The following is an 8,802-nucleotide window of genomic DNA, read 5'->3' on the forward strand; positions in this document are numbered from 1 at the left end:
CCATTTTTCTTTCTCAAGATTGCTTAGGCTATTTGGGGTCTCCTGTGTTTCTGTACAAATTGTAAAATTTTTTGTTGTAGTTCTGTGAAAAATGCCATTGGTAGTTTGATAGGGATTGCACTGAATCTGTAGATTGTTGAGCTATCGAAATTTTTTTTAATGTGACTTTTTTAGCATTGGTTTTCAGCAGTTTTAATAAGAATTGCCCAAGTATGGTTTTCTTTGTACTTAACCTTTTTGAGGTTTGCTGAGGGCTTGAATCTCTAAGTCAATTTTTCATCAAATTTGGGAAAATTTTGGCCATTATTTATTGGAACACTGTTTTCTTCATTTCTTCACTTTTTTCTCCTGAGGCTTTTTAAAAACATGTATTTTAGTCATTCATTTTTGTACCTGAATTACCTGTTCATTTTTCCTCAATTTCTTTTCTTTTTTAGATTGCATTATTTCTGTTGATCTTTTGTAGAGTTCAGAGACTCTTTAATATGCCTCTCCAATCACCTGTCAAGCACTTTCAGTGAATTTATTTCATCTCTTTTATAATAGTTTTCAGTTTTAAAGTTTCCTTTTGACTCTTGTTTTATGGTTTGCATTTCTCTGCTGGTATTCCCTACCTGTTCCCTCACTAATTCTCTGACTATATTTTCCCTTATTTTTTTAAACATTTATAATAGCTTTTTTAAAAGGTTTCCTCTAAATCCAACATTTGGACCATTTTAAAATTACTCTGGAATATTTTTTCTTGACTCTAGGTCACATTTTTCTATTTCTTTGCATATAGTTATTGATTTGCCTTGTATTTTGTAGATGATATAGAGATTCTAGTTCTATTTTCTTCCTCTGAAGGATTTTGATTTTTGTTCCTGTGGTTATTTCTAATAACTGGCTGATCATCTTGATCTTGTTTTATGAGCAGTTCTGCAGAAATCTGAATTTTCTCAAACCCCTCTTATTTTGAGGAACTCGACCTTCCAAATCTGTCTTCCCAGAAGATCTTGCCAGGATTCAAATTTAGACTCTGTTAGAGAAGGAGTAGAATAGGCTTTACTTTAGGGCATGGCCCTTACTGTTAATTCATAGACTTTCTGACTTCTATGCTGGTGCCCAGATTTTTCAGTTTGCTAGGATATTAAAAATGTCTCCACTTTGCATGTGCCTGACCTGCCTTGTCCCCAGCACTATTTAATCTATATTGCCTCTGTGCTATTCTGTTACAAGCCTACCACAGCCACTCTTTGCTATGTCTTATGTAGTGTTGCCTGCCCTTAGCCAAGGATTCACAGAAAAGCCTCGCACAATTTCCTCATGTCTCTGTCTGCATAGGTCTCTGCCATCTAGAGGTCTGTCCGGTGTTTCAGCTACTCCTAACTTTGTAGGGCTCTGTGTGGACCCTAGGTTTTTGTGCTTATGGTCAAGAAATTGTTCCCTGGTGAGGTCTGGGTAATCATAGGATCAAATCATAAGTTTCTCTTTCTTTGAGAAATATAGTTTTGTTCTGTTGTTGCAATATCTGGAAACAAATATTGTTTAAATATCTGATGAAACTGTTTCATCAGTTATAGTCTTTATTGGGAAAGCTAGTCTAGTACTAGCTACTGTTATAGCCAAAAAAAAAAAAGTCTATATTTATGGTTTGAGCATTTTTTCACTTGTCAATAGATAATGAACATTTTTCCATGCCAACATGATTTTTTTTAATTTGCACAGTATTCCATTACAAAAGTGAATTAGTTTATATAATATATCTTCTATGTTTGAGGGTTTGATTAAATCTAATAGTTTTTAGTGTCTTCTATGTGCCATGCATCGGACCAAGAGTTTTACAGAGCAAGCTCATTTGATTCTTGCAACAAACCTGTGAAGTAGGGGCACAAAACTGAATTTTCCAAATGAGGAAAAAGGCATAGAAAATTAAAATAATTTACTCAAAATCACCAAATCAGTAAAGTGAAGCTGAGATTTATGTCTAATTGTAATATACAATTCAACTCTCATGTGTTTAACTCAATATCAAAAATCTCTTTGATGTATAAAATAATGGTATTACATTTAATTAAAAATTTATTAATACAGAGATTTAAATTTTTTATAGTTTAACTAGTCATAAGTGTTTCAAACTCTGTGACTCACTGGTTTATATCTTTTGCTCCATTTGTCCTGAGGTACTCATGTTTTATTTGTTTCTAAGAACTCTGTGTATAAAATGCTATCTACCAATCAATTCTTATACACTACCTATGCTTTTTTCAAAGAGTTGATCATATTTTAAAATTATATAAATGTTTACCTGTATGTTTTTAGGGTATTTTTGGTTTTTTGTTTCCTTTAAGTTTTTTGTTTTTTTAATAAATTTATTTGTTTTGGGCTGCGTTGGGTCTTCATTGCTGTGCACGGGCTTTCTCTAGTTGCAGTGAGCGGGGGTTACTCTTCCTTGCGGTGACAGGCTTCTCATCACGGTGCCTTCTCTTGTTGTGGAGCACAGGCGCTAGGTGCATGGGCTCAGTAGTTGTGGCTCTCAGGCTCTAGAACACAGGCTCAGTAGTTGTGGCGCATGGGCTTAGTTGCTCTGAAGCATGTGGGATCTTCCTATACCAGGGCTCGAACCCCTGTCCCCTGCATTGGCAGGTGGATTCTTAACCACCGTGCCACCAGGGAAGCCCCTATTTCCTTTCATTTTAACCATTATTTTTTTTCTTTCAACAAATCAGTAACTAAAAAGATATCATTGATTTAAAATTAGAATAATTTTATTTATAAAACATTTAAATATTTGTATGTATGTGTCTGAGCTTTCTATTTTTTTGTTGTTCTGGTTGATTATATTGTCACTACTTTAGTGTACAGTAGTACATTTCTTTAATAATTTTATTTTAATTAAGATATCCTTTTATGAGGGTTGTCATGAGTGGCTCTGAGGAAGGCCAGTTTTGGGGGCGTCTTGCTCTAGCTGAGGGGGCACCTTGGGAACGATGGTGGAAGGAGATTCTCGCAGCACCAGCCTGCTGGCTGCAGAGACTGCAAGTCTGGAAGAGTAGCTGCAAAGATGGGGAGAAGTTATGCTGATGGCAGATGAAGTCTTCCAATGGGGAAGAGCTTGGTTTCCACCTGCCATCATGGGTATGGTTTCTTTGGTGTTTCTGACTATCTACTATCTAGATCCATCCATTCTGTCTGGTGTTTCCTGTTTTGTTGTTTCTGTGCTTGGCTGACTACCTTGTTCCCATTCTAGCACCTAGAATTTTTGGCTCTAATAAATGGACCACTGAGTAACAGCAGTGAGTCCTTGAAATTTGAAGCAATCTAGTAAAAACTCGACACAGAGCTGTGGGCTGGTAGAAACACCTCCTTATGCTAAAGAAAGAAAAGCCTAAACTGTACTTCATGACCATGATCATTTCTCTTGCTGTGGTTGTTTGGGTGGGACAGCAAGTCCACAACATCCTTCTCTCCTACCTGATAGTGACTTTCTTACTCTTGCTTCCTGGACTAAACCAACATGGAATCATTTCGAAGTACATTGGAATGGCCAAAAGAGAGATAAACAAGCTTCTCAAACAAAAAGAAAAGAAAAATGAATAATGCATCTGCTTTATTCGGTGTGATTAATGGTGTATACATTGTCCTTGGGGATAGTGTCTGTTATGCTGTCTGGATACAAAAATGTTACAGATGTAGCTCTTTGCTGTCCGTCATTCTGCCCTTAGTGGAAATTCTGACTTGCCAAGTAAGGCTTTATGCCCAGTGTCTTCATGGGTGTGTTCTCATCAGCTGGCCTTATATGGACAACTCATTCATCATTACCACTTGTTTTGGTTTTTCTCACCCAGGGTTAATTGAACTCTTACTTTTAAAATAATATAGTGGTGAACTTCATCCTTTAGTACAGTTAACAGTGGCTTGGGATAACTGTTCAAGTTGATTTTTGCTTTAGCTGGATACAAAATCATGGTCTGTGACTACAGGAAGCTGGTTCTACTGTCTGCTTCCACAGTCTGCTTAAACAACAGTCTGGTTTCATGAATATAGAAACCAAGTTTACCACTTCTGATGAAGAGACCAATTAAGATTCATTCCTCATTCTGTTTCTATACTGTGGGAGAAGAATCCTTGTGGAATAAAATGAACCTAATTCCATGGCCTAGTATGTGTTGGCTTCTCCCTTGTGCAGAATTTAGCAACTTGTTGGAAACATTGATCCTTCCTCCCAAATGGGGAATCTGACAGACTTAGAACTCTTGTTCCCTTGCACTTAAAGTTAGTACATCCTTAAAGGCTTTTTAGTAGCAAGCTTACACAAGATGGTATTTAGGATTTTTAGCATACTTTTAATTTCAGATTTTCAGCTAACTGAAACTAAAGTACATAATAGGTTGAGTCATGTCTATGACCTTCATTCCAAGACCAGCCAATAAAGAACAAAACTCATCCTGTGTTTAGTCAAGATTCATTTCAGTAGAAAATCCTACTAGTTTTTCAAGACCAGAATAAGCCTTTAAAGGTAAGCCTCAAGTTTCTCATTTTATGGTAACACTGGCTGCTTTTGGTCCCCATAGATGGAGTAGTTGAAATCTGTAGGAATGAACTTCTAAGGGCTGGAAATGTGACATATTTGGGAACAATTTTTAAACTGATTAACTAGCTATAATATAGTTTTGTGAATTTATTGCACTGATGCTATAAAACCTGGACCTTGTGGTATATCTGTTCCTAAAGAAAAATTGTTTTCTCCCCTTCAGTATTGCTGTAACAGTGGCACCATGTAGCATATGTTTGACTTTTCTTTTTTAATATTTCGTATACAAGCTACCATAATTTACATGTGTTTCCTCATTGTAAATAAGCTTGTCTTCCTATCTGGATTTTTGTGTTTATGTGTGTTCTACCAATTAACTACTTTTGCGATTTTAATCCTGTGTTATTTCTTCTACTTTTTTTGTGTAAAAGGGGAAAAATAAAAAAGCTGGAATCCAAAAAAAAAAAAAGATATTCTTTTATCTACCTTATAGATTTTGTTATATTGTCTTCTTATTAGTTATTCTATGTATTTTATATTTGAAGAAAACCCTCTAAAAGCTTTCTTTCTTTTTTTTTTTTTCATGTCACTATGTAGCTTGTGAGATCTCAGTTCACCAGTCAGGGATTGAACCTGGGCCACAGCAGTGAAAGCCAGGAATCCTAACCACTAACTAGGCTAGCAGGGAACTCCTGAAGCTTTCCTTTTTAATTTATGTAACTTGGCACTTTTGTTTATGTCTTTTTACTAATTCTTAATCTTATGTTACAGATGCCCAAACAAGTATCATAAATTTTGCTATTTGATTGTCCTTGTAGCTTATATTACATACTCAATTTCCATAAATATACAATGAGTGTTAGTAGAAAGACTATAATTCCTGCGTGAAGAGCACATTATTTAAGTTATATACCTGAAATATCAGCATGTGAATTAAATAAATAAGTCCTGGGAATGTAATGCACAACATGGTGACTATAGTTAATAATACTGTATTGTGTATTTGAAAGTTGCCAAGATGAGACCTTCAAGATGGCAAAAGGTCACCTTCTTCTCCACAAATACATCAGAAATACATCTACATGTGGAACAACTGCTACAGAACACCTACTGAATGCTGGCAGAAGACCTCTGACCCCCCAAAATGCAAGAAACTCCCCACGTACCTGGGTAGGGCAAAAGAAAAAAGAAAAAACAGAAGAATAGGGATGGGACCTGCACCAGTGGGAGGGAGCTGTGAAGGAGGAAAGGTTTCCACACACTAGGAAGCCCCTTCGTGGGCAGAGACTGTGGGTGGCAGAGGGGGGAAGCTTCGGAGCCACGGAGGAGAGCACAGCAACATGGGTGCAGAAGGCAAAGCGGAGAGATTCCTGCACAGAGGATCAGTGTCGACCAGCACTCACCAGTCCAAGACGCTTGTCTGCTCAACGGCCGGGGCGGGCGGGGGCTGGAAGCTGAGGCTCGGGCTTCGGTCGGATCCCAGGGAGAGGACTGGGGTTGGCGGCGTGAACACAGCCTGAAGGGGGCTAGTGCGCCACAGCTAGCCGGGAGGGAGTCCTGGAAAAGGTCTGGAGCTGCCTAAGAGGCAAGAGACCATTGTTTCGGGGTGCACGAGGAGGGGGGGATTCAGAGCACCACCTAAACGAGCTCCAGAGTTGGGTGCGAGCTGTGGCTACCAGCACGGACACCAGAGATGGGCATGAGATGCTACGGCTGCTGCTGCCACCACCAAGAAGTCTGTGTGCAAGCACAGGTCACTCTTCACACCTCCCCTCCCAGGAGCCTGGGCAGCCCACCACTGCCAGGGTCCCATGATCCAGGGACAACTTCCCCGGAAGAACACGTGGCACGCCTCAGGCTGGTGCAAAGTCACGCTGGCCTCTGCTGCCACAGGCTCACCCCGCATCTGTACCCCTCCCCCACCCCGGCCTGAGTGAGCCAGAGCCCCCGAATCAGCTGCTCCTTTAACCCCGACCTGTCAGAGCAAAGAACAAATGCCCTTAGGCAACCTTCATGCAGACACAGGGCCAAATCCAAAGCTGAACCCCAGGAAATGTGCGAACAAAGAAGAGAAAGGGAAATCTCTCGCAGCAGCCTCAGCAGAGGATTAAATCTCCACAATCAACTTGATGTACCGTGCATCTGTGGAATACCTGAATAGACAACAAATCATCCCAAAATTGTGGCAGTGGACTTCGGGAGCAATGATTATATATATATATATATATATATATATATATATACTGTCCTTTTTCTCTTTTTGTGACTGTGTATTTGTATGCTTCTTTGTGTGATTTTGTCTGTATAGCTTTGCTTTTACCATTTGTCCTAGGGTTCTGTCTGTCCGTTTTTTTGTTGTTTTTTTTTAGTATAGTTTTTAGTGCTTGTTATCATAAGTGGATTTGTTTTCTGATTTGGTTGCTCTCTTCTTTCTTATTTTTTTCTTTTTTTATTATTGCTCTTTAATTTTTTTTAATTTTTTTTAATTTTTTTATTTTTTTGCAGTATGTGGGCCTCTCACTTTTGTGGCCTCTCCCGTTGCAGAGCAGAGGCTCCGGACATGCAGGCTCAGTGGCCGTGGCTCATGGGCCTAGCCACTCTGCGGCATGTGAGATCTTCCCGGACTGGGGCACGGACCCGTGTCCCCTGCATCGGCAGGCAGCCTCTCAACCACTGCGCCACCAGGGAAGCCCTTATTTTTAATAATTATTTTTTATTTTAATAACTTTATTTTATTTTATTTTTTCTTTCTTTCTTTTTTTCTCCCTTTTCTTCTGAGCTGTGTGGCTGACAGGGTCTTGGTGCTCCGGCCAGGCGTCAGGCCTGTGCCTCTGAGGTGGGAGAGCCAAGTTCAGGACATTAGTCTGCCAGAGACCTCCCGGCTCCACGTAATATCAAACGGTGAAAGGTTTCCCAGAAATCTCCATCTCAACGCTAAGACCCACCTCCACTCAACGAACAGCAAGCTACGGTGCTGGACACCCTATGCCAAACAACTAGCAAGAGAGGAACACAAACTCACCCATTAGCAGAGAGGCTGCCTAAATTCATATAAGGTCACAGACACCCCAAAACACACCACCGGACGCAGTCCTGACCACCAGAAAGACAAGATCCAGCCTCATCCACCAGAACACAGGCACTAGTCCCCTCCACCAGGAAGCCTACACAACCCACTGAACCAATCTTAGCCATTGGGGGCAGGCAACAAAAACAACAGGGAACTATGAACCTGCAGCCTGTGAAAAGGAGACCCCAAATACAGTAAGTTAAGCAAAATGAGAAGACAGAGAAACACACAGCAGATGAAGGAGCATGGTAAAAACCCATCAGACCAAACAAAGAGGAAATAGGCAGTCTATCTGAGAATGAAATCAGAGTAATGATAGTAAAGATGATACCAAATATTGGAAATAGAATGGAGAAAATACAAGAAACGTATAACAAGGACCTAGAAGAACTAAAGAGCAAACAAACAATGATGAACAACACAATAAATTACATTAAAAATTCTCTAGAAGGAATCAATAGCAGAATAACTGAGGCAGAACGGATAAGTGTCCTGGAAGATAAAATAGTGGAAATAACTACTGCAGAACAGAATAAAGGAAAAGAATGAAAAGAATTGAGGACAGTCTCTGAGACCTCTGGGACAACATTAAACACACCAACATTCGAATTATAGGGGTCCCAGAAGAAGAAGAGAAAAAGAAAGGGACTGAGAAAATATTTGAAGAGATTATAGTTGAAAACTTCCCTAATATGGGAAAGGAGATAGTTAATCAAGTCCAGGAAGTGCAGAGAGTCCCATACAAGATAAATCCAAAGAGAAACACACCAAGACACATAGTAATCAAACTATCAAAAATTAAATACAAAGAAAAAGTATTAAAAGCAGCAAGGGAAAAATAACATACAAGGGAATCCCCATAAGGTTAGCAGCAGATCTTTCAGCAGAAACTCTGCAAGCCAGAAGGGAGTGGCGGGACATATTTAAAGTGATAAAATAGAAAAATCTACAACCAAGATTACTCTACCCAGCAAGGATCTCATTCAGATTTGATGGAGAAATTAAAACCTTTACAAACAAGCAAATCTAAGAGAATTCAGCACCACCAAACCAGCTTTACAACAAATGCTAAAGGAACTGCTCTAGGCAGGAAACACAAAAGAAGGAATAGACCTACAATAACAAACCCAAAACAATTAAGAAAATGGTAATAGGAACATACATGTCGATAATTATCTTAAATGTAAATAGATTAATTGCTCCAACCAAAAGACATAGA

The 8,802-nt window shown here is 39.3% G+C and overlaps 1 pseudogene; it reads left to right on the forward strand.

Moving 5' to 3' along the window:
* The first annotated feature begins 2,969 nt into the window (after positions 1-2,969).
* Positions 2,970-3,579, forward strand: LOC132422247 (ADP-ribosylation factor-like protein 6-interacting protein 1; annotated as a pseudogene).
* Positions 3,580-8,802: the final 5,223 nt, after the last annotated feature.

This window comes from Delphinus delphis, chromosome 3 (genome assembly GCF_949987515.2).
Source record: "Delphinus delphis chromosome 3, mDelDel1.2, whole genome shotgun sequence".
In the NCBI taxonomy this organism is placed as follows: domain Eukaryota; kingdom Metazoa; phylum Chordata; class Mammalia; order Artiodactyla; family Delphinidae; genus Delphinus; species Delphinus delphis.